At 43.0% G+C, this 15,126-nt stretch overlaps 1 protein-coding gene across 2 annotated transcripts in view; it reads right to left on the bottom strand.

The window, feature by feature from the left end:
* The window catches only part of Cpxm2 (carboxypeptidase X, M14 family member 2), a 143,471-nt gene that overhangs the window by 112,571 nt on the left and 15,774 nt on the right, over nt 1–15,126 (bottom strand). The window lies entirely within an intron of this gene.

The raw sequence follows: 15,126 nt of genomic DNA, 5'->3' as shown, positions 1-15,126 counted from the left end.
AATGTGACCACGCATTCTTCTTTTTCCCGTGAACCTATGTGGCCCTCACATCCTGGTTACACCGAATGTTTTCAGATAGACATAGTCAATACAGTCATAAACATTTCGCCAATTTTCTCTCATCAGCATTTGCTTTTTAAACATTTTGGCTCTGATATTCCTTCTCTGTTGCTGTCCTTGCTACCGTCTGAGGCTGTTTCCAATTAAGGACCCTTCCACAATGTGACTCAGTCGGGGAGCACTGCTGGAGAGAAACTTCAGAACAATCCCATGGTTAAGCTCTGCAAAGTAATCAGAACTTGTTGATTTTGCCTCAGCAACTCTGGCCTTTGTATTATGCATGCTAATGAGCAGAGCAATAGATACAGAAATAATCAATTGTCTTCTCTTCTTGGCAAAACTGAGAACAGCTACTAAGCACAGTTTGCCCCTGAAATAAAACACCAGCGCTAAGGCAGGCCCTTGGTAATTGTCTAAGCTCAGGCAATCATCCCCACTCATAAAAGCATCAACAGCAGCAGGGGCTGGACCTCAGGCCTCCCAAGCCTGGGCTGCTGTTCTTACCCACCAACCTGCCACCAGGCTGGACTATCTCAAAGCAATGCTTCCTCCTTAACGTCTGACTTAGAGAAAGAAAACAAAACCTCCACAGTAAAAGCGAGGAAAACCCATCTCTGCTAGAAGCATGAGACAAACCCAAATGACACAGGGACAAATATTAACTACCATGTAGGTCACTACTGAGACAGAAGTACCCCAGGATCCCAGAGCATCCCAGGATGGAGTTGTCTGCATACCCAGGACAATACCCCATGGGAAAATGCCCCGCTGATCTCAGGAGGTTGGAGGAACCCAGTAAGATGACAAGCACCAGGGGCTCTAAGAAAGCCTGCCCAGGAGCTACAGGCTGAGGAAATCAGACTTACTGGGTCCCAAGATGGCATCCAGTTCTTCCCTTGAATTCTCAGAAGGGAAAACTGAGGCCTCAAGACCTGAGGCAAGTAACCCAAGACGTGCCTGCCACAGGAGAGTGGACAGCAGAGCCAGCCTCCAGGCTGCTCCAGGCTAGAAAAGGATGTTACACTGCCTTCCCAGGCCTCCGAAATGCTGAGAGGCTTCCCAGATTGGGGGTTGTTCCTCAGCCATCTGCTCTGTGTCCGGGAAGCAGGGGAGCCAGCACCCCGCCATGGTGAGAGCTTGAGCAAGCAGGTGAGGCTGTCGCTGTCCACCGACTGGATGCCACAAGAGGACAGGGAAGCTTCAGATGAGCAACATGCTCTGATAGCTCCTGTAAGAGGGTGCTACAGCAAAGGGGGTGCATAGGTGGGGGAGATGTGAGCAGGGGCCACACAGTGAATGGGTGCCATGCAGTGAGCCCCAGAGAGGGCCAATTAGGAAGTGAGGGGCCACATGAACAGGGGTCATATAGCGATCGGGGGTCAGCCACACAGTGAAGAGAAGCCACGAGGACAGTACCCCTAACTGACCTCTCAGAGGGTAACCTAGTTTTCATAACCCCTCCCTTCCACCTTCCAGGCCAGGAAGACACATGAGTGTGAGTCACATGGATGGTAGTTCCTTGGTCACAAACGTTCACTGAGTACCTCTCCACCTTACCTACCAGAAATCAATGTCCAGCATCTGACAACTGAGCCAGGTGATCTCACACAAGTTCCCAGAAACACATGCTACATGTCTCTGACACGCAAGCTCACTCTGGAGCTTCCTCCTTTGTCCCAGCAGAAGCCCCAGCCTACCTTCTCAGGGTCTGGCAGCCTCAAAGGCTAGCCTTTGGGCACAGGTGATAATCCCTCACCATTCCTGTTGCAGGAAGACTACAGGCATGGAAGCAGAACCCCACACTGGCCTCAGAGCATGGAACCTCTGCTCTTGGATGCTGTCTGTCTCTCTGGGATCTTAGACCTCACTTCATGGATGGAACTCAGGGCAAAGTCTGAGGGTCAAGACCATTGACCCACTAGGGGCACTGGACTCCAGGACTTCCTTTAGCCTGACCCATGAATCCTGGCTCCAACTCGGTTCTCAGCCCCTCGAGTTGGAGTGGCTGCCCCATTACTCCACCTTCTCCCCACTGCTCCCACCTGCTCCTGGCTCCTTGCTCTTTTGCTTGTCACTTGTCTCAGCCTATCTTGCCTCAGACACAGTCAGCATTCTCAGGAGTAACAGCCTGTGCTGAGAGGCCTATTCCTGGCCCAGCACCAAGTTGGCTGAGCAGGGGGTTCTGAGCATGGCTTATGGAGTCCTCATGTCCTGAGAATGGCCTCTGCTCATCTCCACTCTGCCTTCTAGCTTCAGCCCTCTGAGGGACCAGAATGTTTCAGACCCAGACAGGGAAAGATGCACTGTCTCCATCCCTCCACACGCTCTTATAGAGTGCAGATCCATACTGTTCCCACATAATCAAGCACAAGAGATATTACTGCCATGTTGATGAGCCTGTTTCAGAGCCACACAGAAAGTATAACAGCACCAGGTCCTTCCTTCCTAGCAGAAAACAGAGCAGGTGTAAATTCTATCCTTTCAATCAGCTAAGCAACCTCCACGTATATCATTTATATAGTCAAACAGACTATATATGCACATATATATATATATATATATCCACAGTGGTTGCTATTCAAACCATTTCTTCTAGAAAAATCCCTTCATATATATATGAATGTTTTAATTAAAAAAGGAACTACCTGAATAAAATTTTATATTCATCAAATTTGCTTTCCTGTTCAAATAAGGAAGCTCTGCCACATGCTTTCATCAAGATACACAAAGACTGGGGAAAATGCCTATAAAGGGGGTGTTTCATAGGTACATGTTTAATATCAGCTCAAAAGTTCAACACCCGCTCTATGCAGGGAGCCAGGCCATCACATGCTCCTAACAAGAGTGGAGTTTCATGCAGATGGGAGCTCTGGCAGCAGCCACGTCTAACAAACATACAGTCTTGTCACTCTTACAAGGGTGTCACAGCATAAGGCAGAAAAGCCACTCACTCTAACCACAGCCTGATGTGATGCCTTTGGTGAGGACCCAGATAAACACACGGATTCAGCCAGCTCACAGATTGTCTCCATGAACCCAGCACTCTGACACTGGGGAATTTCTTCCTTGTTAGAAGACACTATCTTTAGATCATCTAGTTTTGTTTGGAAGCCTTTTCTGTCCATGCCATTTAAAAGCAACTAGAGATGGATCTGCACTGAGAGAACACAAAGTCCTTGAAAGGCAAGACAAAGTCACTGACTCACAGGGGTTAGTGAGGTCCTTTGGTTGTAGGAAACCATGAATGGCTAAGTTATGAAGGAGGGATCACCGAAGGGATGGCTGGAGGTTCACAGAGGGACAAGGACAGGGGCAGGATAAGGCCACAATAGCTCTCATCATGCAGACAGTAGAAACCATAAGACTGTGCTGCCAGAAAAGGTGAATGACTACAAGGGAATCTCCAACCCCAACTCACCCTGTGTGAAGTCTCCACTAGAGCCCAAAATGACATAACAGAACACAAGAACTAAAATCTAATTTACAATTGTCACAAGATCATACCTGACCTCTTCCTGTCAGCATAGACACAGCAGATAGGCTTGCTACTTAGGAACAATGTATGCTATCCTACCCCTGGGACACACTGCAGCTTTACTACACATTCCCCCTGGTGCCACCAGTTCACTTCAGGTTCTTCATCCCCTTCAGGGTAGACTTGAGGTGGGGGAGCACGGTGGCTTCTCATTATAGGGCTGCCTGGGTCCCTCGGTGACTGTCACCTTTCTCTCCCCCAGGAAAGCTTCATGGCTTCCTCCGTATTGAGGATGTGGTGACTGCGGTGACAGGAAGGTGAACTGGCTCCGGCTATACCAACCCCACCAGGAACCAGGTGCTGTCAGCAAAGCAAGAACAGACACCAAGACGCACTTCACAACCAACACGCTGCCCAGGGTGGGCATGTGGAGTGGCCTGTGCAGCCTGAGGGTTAACATGACCAAACAGAGCCCTGGGTCTAGCCACGCTGCTCTGGTTCTCTCAGCACCTCCTCTTGCTGGCCAACCCCAGGAGGGTCCACACCTCCCTATCACTTCCTCTCCTCCCCTCTCTTTCTGGCACTTTTGCATTCTGCACTCTGACCTCTTTCTCTACTCACAGTTGCCCTGGTCACTCAGTAGCCCTTTCTGATTCCTAGCCTCTTCTTGGCCATTTCAGTACTGGACCTACAGAGTGCTCCCTCCTGGCTACTCCCACACCCCTACTCTGCCTGGCTCAGTCCTCATAAGAGAGTGTTCTTCCTTCTTGCCTTCCTTCCTCACCACACCAATCTTCCTTATTCATACTTCTCTCTCCATCACCCCTCACCCCAGGGAACTTTTCCTCCCCTGCATCACAGGACTGTGTAACCCTAGAACCCACTCCATAGGAGAGTCCTCCTTCCCTGTCCCTTTAACAATCCACACTGAGCACCAACCATCTCCTCTACCAAATGTCATAGGTGCCATCTACACCAGCAGGAGTCAGTCCAGGCCTCCTCCCTCTCCTGGGGCCAGTGCCCAAGGCTGCTCCTGGTCCCTGAAGTGACATTTTCAGAACTTCAGGCTACTCACTGGACTTTGGACTCCAGCCACATCGGGGATAATTACTAATAGTATCACACCAAATGCAGCTTCCCCCAGACAATAGTAGCCAAGCAAAATCTACAGCATGAAAGAATAGGCTTCAGGGAAACCTCTACATCTTCAAAATCTTAAATCTAGAAGTGCAGAGAGGAGGCAAATGCCATATTCCCAGCTACAGTCCCTGGTCTGCCAGTGACTGCTGGGAAGTGACCGGAGAGCAATCACCAGACTAGCATGGGACTTCTCATTGGCAACTCATGCATCCAAGGGACTGAGCAAAAAGAAATTAGAATGTAGAATTCATTACCAGCTAAACTATCAGTCAATAGTCACGGGAATTTTCAGACATATGTGTGCTTAGAAAATTTCTCCTTCTCACCAAAACAATAGATCGTTGCTGAGAACTCCTGGAACAACTTGCCAGAGACAAGTAGACAGACAGGCTCATAAACCACAGGGACAGCAAGACATGAGGACCCTGACAGCCAAAGCTCTCCAAATGCAATGCAAAGTTCGAACAAGAAATTAGAAATCTTTTGTTTTTAAATTCTCAAAAAAACAGCTGGCCCCTGTCAATCACACAAGGACCTTTCAATCACAATACTAACTTCCAAGGATTAGGACATTCCTCCAACCTTCAGGAAACATTACTGAGGAAATCAGGAGTATGGCTGTATTATGATCAAATAAAATGAAGGAGAAACCAATGCTTCAAAGCCTAATTTAAATATCTGCAATTGGAAAGTAAAACAAAAAAATCTTTGTTGGAATTATTACATATTTATATTAAAATGTAAACCCATGAGATAATTACTAGGTTTAAAGAGTTCCTGAAATAAATGGGAAACTCATTCACAGCTCTTCATCCCTCAAAGGTTCTGCTAAGCTCCCAGGCAGGCTGCAGACAATCGAGAGTCAGCAACACTGAGGAGATCTGTGAGGAGAACAGCCACCACACTCTGCTCAAGACAAGCTCCCACTCCTGTGAAAACAAACTGTCTTTTATCATCAAATCAAGTTTCTCTTGTTTCTAGGAAGAAAACGGCTCTTAATCCTGAGATGCATGAGGGTAAAGGGAATATGGGGAAAGGTGTGAAAAAAAACACTACAGGAAAACATTAATTAAAGATCTGAGATGTACCTTAATCTAGGGGAAAAGAGGGTCAGTCACTACAGATGAACCTACTTTCTCTTAGGGCAAGTGCAGGAACACCTTGTGCTAAGTGGAGTGCCATCTCCTAGCCCGGGGCTCCATTCTTCCTCAGAAGGTGAAGAGAGGAGCCCCTTTTCCTTCATACCTGCTCCGAACAAACAGGGCACTAGATCTGTCCCTTGTTAGAATGTGCTGTCAATCACAATATTAACTTCCAAGGATTAGGACTTTCCTTCAACCTTCAGGAAACATTACTGAGGAAATCAGGAGTGTGGCTGTATTGGTGATCAAGTAAAATGAAGGGGAAACCAGTGCTTCGAGCCTAATTTAAATATTTGTAATCAGAAAGATTACAGAATTCAGCCACTTAGTGAAATGAAGATCACTAGTACTCATGGTCCTTGTCACCACCCCCATAAATTATCGTATATATTCATCAGCTGTTGAACAAATTGCAAGTATTCATTGTCTGTCATATCATAAAGTTCTCTGTGACTCAGAAGTTACAGGGCAAAGTCAGAGTAGAGAATGTAAGTCCTGAATCAGGGCACCAATCCCAACTCTCCACCCTCAATATCCCAAATCTGTCTGGGGTATGACAGGTTGGAGGGAGAACTGTAATGAAATTTAAATCATGACCTTATTTTAAAGGCTGATGATTTAGGGAGCAAGCGGGCTAATGTACAAACAACTATCAGGGGCTAGCCCCTCTGGAAGCATCTTGCCATTTAATCCTCAGAGTATTGTGAGACATAGGCATTATAACCTCATTTTACATACAAACAAACAAACAAACTCGGGGGCTAAGCTGAGCTAAACAGCTACTGAGTTAGAATTTGAAAATCATGTGTGACGTAAGATTGCAGGCACAATATTTATGCCACCTCCATTTGACATGAAAACTCCAAAAAGTATAATATAAGTGCAAGTAAGTTGCTTGGCTGGTATTTGGGGTCACACCAGGACAAGGGGCTGGAGCTGGGACAGGCATCAGTTATTCATTGGCCAGAAGAGAACTCAGAGTCTGAAGCCAGGGGCATACTGTGGTTACTTGCTGGGAACAGAGCAGAACACTCCTGAAGATGTGTTGGCCACTGGAGGGACAAGCTCCCAGCACTCAAGTTTTGCTTCTGTTGTCACCCATAAACCAAGTAGCTCTAGCCCATGGAATTCTTTCCTTCACCTTTTTGAACTTGACATTCCCTCTGACCAATGAAGAGTGAGGAAGCAGCTTCCAAGTGCACTGGGAATGTGTCTGCTGTGGCTCTCTGCCTGTCTCAGACACCCCTGACTTCTAAGTGGGTCACAGGCCTCCCCCAGAGGCTTAGAAAATCTCCAAGCTAAGTTGGTCTTATCTGCACACCCTTGAAAAGTTTTTCATACCTGCCACTCAAAGAAGACTCTTCAGCCCCTCACCACTGGGCTTCTGACTCCTAAGCAGCAGAGTTCACCCTGACTGAGCATCACAATCTCTCAGAAGGTTTAGAAAAAAAAAAAAAAAGATGCCCAGACCTGCTCCAGGGACAGCAATTCCCAGGGAATTCTTCTGGGAGAACCTCAGGAGCCCTGCAGAACTGGGCTGATGTCTCACCGATGAGCCACGGGAGCTCAGAGATTTTCTTTCCCAGGCCCAGGCATATCCAACAGAGAAAACTCTCAGAGAACTGGAAACCAAGCCCAAGCTAGCTGAAGCTTCTCATGGCTGGAGTTGGCCCAGAGATGCCTTTGGCCTCAAAGGCTCTGATAGCAAGTATTAGTCATCAGTCATCAGAAAAATGCAAATGAAGACCACAATGAGATATGAGTATACACCCACAAATATGGTTAAAATTAACAAGACTGACATTACCAAATGCTGGCTTCCGAGGAAGTGAAGCAACTAGAATTCTCACTCACCGCTGATGGGAGAGTTAATTGGTACAATAAATTTGGAAAAATCTCTAGCAGTACTTACTAAAGATAAATACTCATGCACTGTGATCCAGCAATTCTATTGGAGATACATACCCAACAGAAGTGCATTCATACAAACACCAAAGACATATAAGAATGATCCTGACTGCACTACGTGTAATACTCTGTTATGGCTTATATCTAGATGTCCCCTCAAAGCCTCATGCATTCATAGGTGGGGCTCTTAGGAAGTGGACAGATCATGGATGTGTGAAGTGGATTATGGGTGTGTGATAACTGGATCAGTCAGCATAGTTCTGGGTGTGGATAATGGGAAGGCCCACCCTGGGTGTGGAGGGCACCAACCAGTTGGTTTGTAGCCTGAATGGAATAAAAAAGGAAAGGAAGGCTTGCTGTTGGCTCCTTCCTGCCTACCTTTCCATGTAATGTTTCTCCTCTGCTATGCCATCCAGCCTTAGAACCAGCCAACTATGGACTGACACCTCTACAAACTGTGAGCTAAAATAAACCTCTCTTCCTTTAGCTTGTGGATATCAGGTACTTTGTCCAAGAAATAAGAAAGTAACCGAGGCATAGCCAAAAACTGAAAACAACCCATGTTTTTCAATATGAGCTTGAATACATAACTTGTGTTATAGTCCTGCAACAGAATACCATAAAACAATGAAAGTAAATGAGCCATACTATGTGTCTTAGTTACTTTTTCTCATTGCTGAGACAAAATACCTGACACCCAAAGTTAAAGGAGGAAAGGTTTATTTTTGGCTCACAGTTTATATAGGTTTCAGTCCATAATCAGCTGGCTCCAAGGCAGTGTGGCATGGCAGAGGGGCACTGCAAAGGAGAAATAGTTCATGGCAGGCAGAAGGCAGCAAAAGCATCCAAGCAGCAAGCAGCAGCAATAAGTGACAAGTGACCAGAGATACTCTTTCTCTCCCTTATATCTTATCCAGGCTACCCGTCATTAGGGTGAGTAGAACTTATACTCAGGGTAGGGCACTCTTATCCTATCAAGAACTATGCCAAACCAATCAGTGGACTAATTTAGTAATCACACACCCTTAATCCCAGTATCAATGCTCTAAATCCAGCCACCTCTGAAAAAGCCCCACCTACAACCACATTGGGCTTTGGGGGCAGGGGGAGCATCTAGACACAAACAATAACACTATTTATAACAGGACAAATTTCATAAGCATAATACTCAGTCAAAGAAGTCAGACAAGAGTATACGAGGTATGATTCCATGAATATTTCCAAGTTCAAAATCAGGGAGAAGTCATCTCTCATGGTGATAACCTCTGACAAAAAGCAGAGAAGTGGCTGGTTAAGGCAGGAGAGAGACTTTAGAGCTTTCTGTAATGTTCTACTGCTTGTTCCAAACCATAGTTATAATGGTACGTTCACCTGATGTGTGGATGCCGGTTATGGCAATTCAAAACAGTGAGTAATGTACATGCAATCCAGTGAGTTATACCCTTATGACTTCTATGTACATGTTGGGCTTTAATGTTTAAAAAATGGTTTAGCTTTTCTTGACTACTGCATCATAATACTAAATTATATCTATTTGTCTTATTCAGAAGGAGTAAGAGAACTACACTGAATGTAAGAAAGCCAATCACAAAATCTATATACTATATACTATGTATCTTATTGTCTTAAAAAAGCAAAATCATAGAAAAGAGATCAGATTAATGGTTGTCAAGACAGGGACCTGGAGAAGGGGTGTGCCTACAAAGAAGTAGTGCAAGGAAGCATTGATGGGATGGTAGTATTTCTATGAAACTACACATGTGATATAATTGCCTAAGTGCACACATACATATATGCATATGTATAGCTGGTGAAATCTGAATATGCTCTGTGGCTTGTACCAATAACAACTGCCTAATTTTGTTATTATAATAAAGTTATGCAAAATGTCAGCACTGGAAGGGGCAGAGTGAAGGGTGAAGAGGACCCTTCTCTCTGTTTTTTTGACTTCCTGTGGATCTATAATTATTTCAAACTTTTAAAAAAATTAAAGAGAATTTAAAATGAAAAATTTCCTCAGACTGTATTCAGGATTATTTAATGTATCTCATAAAACCACCAGTAGTTCAGAAGTGTTGCAGGTTTGGGGTAATTCTCGTTTAAAATATTGCAACTCCTCCCAAGCTTGTCCTAAAAACCCATGAAGATACAAAAAAAGGAAAAAATTCCAATAATGCTTCAACCTAATGTCAGACATGGAGCAACAGTCACTATGTGTGAGTCAGATGAAGACAGTTTAGGGGAAAAAATAGAGATTCCCAGAATAGGTGCAAAAGAAAAAAAAAACAGCTTTCATCCTTCTCTTATTTGCACTTACAGTTTGAAATCAAGGGTCTATAGCAACTAGAAAATTAGACATCACCTCTAAAGTTCACATATGCCTTTCTGGAATGATCAGTTACTCATCTCTCTACTCTGTCAACTTTCTACAACTATTTGCTCCAGAAATTCTCACAAAACAACTATATACAAAGGAGGAGGAAAGGCAAATTGTCACAATAGTAAATCAGAAAGCCATTGATAATGACATAAGCAAGTAATTACAGTTATATCAAGTATCCTCTAAAGTGTCTAAAACCCAGTTGGGGGGGGGGGATTTGACATCTTAGAAGAGATAAAAGATGTCAAATAGAAGGCTGATAGAAACTGTCATCTATACTGTAATGAGGGCTTGGCTCATGGGCTTGCTCAACACTGTAGATCTGGGAAAAGCACTAGACTCCACTGCAATGGAGAAAATCTGACTGTATCTTTCCTCATTCAAATCTAAGTAAAGAACACTAATGTGCAGTGTATGAGGAAAAAATGTCCCCAAAACAACATTAAAAGAAGTACACCATTCAATGAAACAATGTAGCTTTGAAAAATGATTTGGTGTAATAACCAGGAAGATACCCTTTCTAGAAATTATCCATCCTAAGTATAGTTCAAGACATATGGCCTCTGCTTACCAAAAAAGGATAAGCTGGGGGGAAAAATATATGTATAAGATCTTTTAATTTTAATATAAGACTACATAGCAAAGAAACTAAAAATGAAAAAGGCAGATATAAAACCCAAAAAGAAAATCTATTCTTTTTGAAATAGGACCTTTGCCAATGCAGCAAAGAAAAATAAGTAAAAAGGACAAGAAACAGAAAGAAAAAAACAAAATTCTCATTATTTATCATATTATGGCTTTTATCCAAAATCAAAATAATATATAATTACCATTAGTAAGAGTTAGGAAAGGTGCTGTATATGAAATCAACATGCAAAAGTCAACTATATTTCAGTATACTGGCAATAAAGTTAGATAATTGAAATTAAAATCATCACAGAATAGCAATTATCTAAGAACAAATCTATTAAAATATATGCAAGACCCATAGGAAACATTTTTATGAAAAATATTAAGATCTTATAAATGCAGAGATATACCATATTCATGGATTAGAAGAATCAATGTTGTAAATATGTTTATTCTCCCCAAATTGATTTGTGAAGTCAATGTAATTCTAATTAAAATTCAGTAGAGTTTTGTAGAATCTGATAGATGGTGTAGACATGTGTGTTTTGTTATACACACAACACACACACATGCACTCACACACACAGGGGTCAAGGATAATCAAACTTCTGAAGAAAGAGAGAGAGAAGGGAAAAGAAGAAGAGAAGGAAGAGGAGAAAAGACAAGTAGGAAGGGAGAGGAAGAGGAGGAGGGGACGGGAAGAGGAGGGAAGGAGATCATGCTCAAGATATCAAGCCTTGTTACAAGTCTATCATAATCAAGGCAGTGAGGTATATCATGCATGTGTTAAACAGATGAATTAATGATTAAAAATAATAAGACTGAAAACAAAACACATATAAATGGACACAATATCCAACAGAGATAGCACTGAAAAATAGTTGAGAGGCAATCATTTTTCCTTTTGAATATGATTTTAGTCCACTCAGAATGCCATACCAGAATAAAGACTGGGTGGCTGAAACAACAGACATTTCTTTCCCACAGCTCTGGAGGCTGGAAAGTCTATGATCAAGACGCTACCAGATTCAGTGTATGGGAAGGGCCTGTTTCCTTGTTCATAGACAGCAGTCATTTGCTTCCTACATCCACATTGGTGGAAGTGACAAGGGAGCTCTGTGGATCTCTTTTACTAATCCCACTCATCAGAGTTCCACCCTTATGATCTAACCTCCCTGAAAAGTCCCCACCTCTAAAATGCTATCACCTTGGAGGTTAGTATTTCAGCATATAAATTTTTATAGGACACAAACAGTCTATACCATATGTTTGCTGCTTTCATAGTCAAATGTTTTATAAGACAAGAAAGAAATCCATTTAGAACAACTTCTACCTTTAGTGATTTAAATATGATATTTTTAGTATACATTTATAATATGCCACTGTAAATTTGGTTTTGTTCCAAATCAATCCCATAGTCAGCAATGTAGAATGAAGAAAGTGTCATCAAAGAAGTTTGGAAAAGATAAAAGAAAAAGGTTAGAATGTCACAAGAACTTAATCTTTCAGAGCAACAGAAGCACCTATGTTGGACTCTCATATGAATTTGAAGGAGCTGAAGCCCAAGAATTTTTCTCCTGGAAGTGAGCCAGCATGCACTTGATCAATAAGAACTCTTCTGGGCTCAAGTGGGTGATACAAATGAGCATAGCCTTCTTGTGCCACCCATGGTTGTAACAACACATCACAACTCTGTCCCCTATGCTCTTGTCTGGGAAGTATTCCTAGGCCAGCCAGTCTACTCTGATTCTGGTTTCAAACCAAAGCTTCTGAAGCCAACAGCCACAGGTTGACCACACTACTCACTTGGTTAAAAAATGCAGTTCACAAAATGTTTGCTACATGCAGCAGCCAGCCCAGGACCCTTCCTAATGAAACACAGTGAAGTCCATGCAGCAAATTAACTAGAAGTACATAATAAAGTTTTAGGTGTTATCAATTAATGCTACAAAAAAGCTTTCAAAGGCATATATTTCACTTTGCAGTCTAGAAATTAACTTCAAGCATATGGAGTCAAAAGCATAAAAAAGTAGCAAGGAATAGGCCAGTGGTGATGAACCTATGGCACACGTGCTGTGTATTATCACTGAAAGCTCTAAAAGGTTCGCCATCATGGGAATAGGGGAATCCTTCTTCTTCCAGGCCCACATTTCTCAGGCTTCCTAACCAAGGTCTGTCAAGATAGATGTGACTGTGTCCCAATTCCAGTCCCTCACCTTGTCATTCCTAAAGGGGTCTGAAATATTTATCACCACATCAATCAGGTCAGGCCCAGCCACTTCTGCATCAATGGATTAAGAACAACTCCATGGTCCTCACCAACTATGTCAGATTCCAGGGAGAAGACCAATCTTAACCTCAGAGAAGTGCCTGACCATGCAACAAAGGGAATAGGCTTGGTTGAAAAACCAAACCGTCTGTGATACAATAACAAATCTTCAAGTTTAAAGCACAACACATAAATTAAATTGGCCAATCTCAAGCCCAGTACCTGACTAGAGTTTCAAATCCAACCAGTCCAGGACTGAGAGTCACCTCAGAAAGCTCCACTAAGCAACATATACTAGAGAAGCTCCCTCCTTCCATCTCAGCAGGAGATCATACCTCTTTCCTGCAGATCTTGCTCCAATAACTGAAGCCAAAAATCACTTCCTCCATAGGGCCAGCCCTGCTTTCTTGGTCATGCAGAACTCTCCTGCATATACATAGGACACCTATTCTAAGCATCAAGATATTAGTTCTGATACAGCATATATCCTCAATAAATAGTTTGCCATTCTTGTCAAGTGCTACTACTAATACTGAGAATACACATAGACAAATCTTCCTAGGCTTTGCTCTTAAGCATTCATGGTCCTCCAGAACCAATGAGCTGTGCGTGAGGCTCACTATGATGTGAGAGAGTAGGCAGGACCATGAGAAAGAGGCACAGAAAAGCAAAAGATGTGATCATCGAAGGCTTCCTGACAGCAGCATTTGCAGAACACTGATGTTCTAAGGCAGAAGATGGCAAACTATAGTCCACAGGAGGTCCAAATCCATCCCATCACCTGCTTTTGTGTGACACATGAGATAAGAATAGATTTCATATACCTTTAATGGTTATGTTTTAAGTGGTTATATAAGTACTTACATAATGTTTTCAATTTTGTCTCTTAGCCAATAAAGCATAAAATATTTATGATCTGATCCTTTAAAAAAGTTCACCAATCCCTGTTTTAAGGCACAAAAAATACCAAGACAGCCAACAAAATCAGCTAATGTTTGCTGAGAGCTCTCTGTCTGCTGTGTGCGATAATGTGTAGACATCGAGTTCACAGGATGCCTGTAAAGGGAGTATAATCTCCAGTTTGCAGAGGAGGAAATTGAGTCACACCAAAGTTAGTAGTTATTCCAGAGTCTCATAGCCAGTGAGTGCAGAACCTGATCTTAAAGCTGTTCTCTCACTCATCAGCTCAGGTATTGGCTAGCAAGAGAATACATGAGCAAAAGCTTAAAGCAAAAGACACAAGTGAGAAACATGCTTCCATCTGGCTGGAAAAAATTGAAGCAGGAGCCAGAAATGGGCCCAGTTATGGTGGGAGTTTCTACATAGGGAGCTATTCTGCAGCCTGTGTATGGCAAATGGCATAGGTATATGGTAATTTCACTGCAACATTGTGTAGGTAGCAAAAGACTGGAAACAATATCCATCATTAGGTGATTAAATGATGGAATGTCCAATTGATGGAACACTATACAACCTTTTAAAAATTGAAAATATTCTTTATATCTGTTGTATCAGTCAGCTATTACTGTGTAACAAAGAAATATGGACATTTTTTTCAGTGCTTAGAATTGAATCCAGGGCCTTGTGCATGGTAGGAAACTCCTCTACCACTAAGCTACATTCCTATCCTACTATTACAAATTCCTAAAGGCACACAATGAGCATTTCTCAGGTATCTTTTGATCACCTGGGCTCAGCTGGTGGCTCTTGGCTACAAGGTGGCCAATATCTATGTATTCACTGCCCAGCTCCTTGGACCAGAGACCTAGGTGATACAGTTGGAAACAAGCAAAGCCTCTTAAGCCCTTGACTCAATATTGCCATCTGGTCATTTCTTATTCTGCTGGCTCAGAGCACATGGACAAGCCCAAAATCAGGAGGCTTCTGCTTTTTGAGAAGGAAACATAAGTTACATGGAAAGCAGAGTGGATACAGAGAAAGGTGAAGTAGACCAAGAATTAAACCAACTTTGAATGCTACTATAGAACATCAAAGCTACCCTTGAGGTACCTGGTATAGCTGACATTGCTTCTTAGTCACAGTGACAGCCAGCCAGGTACATAATCGCTCCCTCAAAGAAAAAGTCCCCCATGGGTGACTTGCCCATCTGAGACAAGCCCCC

This window comes from Heterocephalus glaber, unplaced genomic scaffold (assembly GCF_053883595.1).
Source record: "Heterocephalus glaber isolate CG9 unplaced genomic scaffold, H.glaber_assembly_v1.0 deba00001497, whole genome shotgun sequence".
NCBI classification, from domain to species: Eukaryota; Metazoa; Chordata; class Mammalia; order Rodentia; family Bathyergidae; genus Heterocephalus; species Heterocephalus glaber.
Note: the sequence above shows the minus strand (reverse complement) of the source record. Positions and strands in the feature narration are given on the sequence as shown.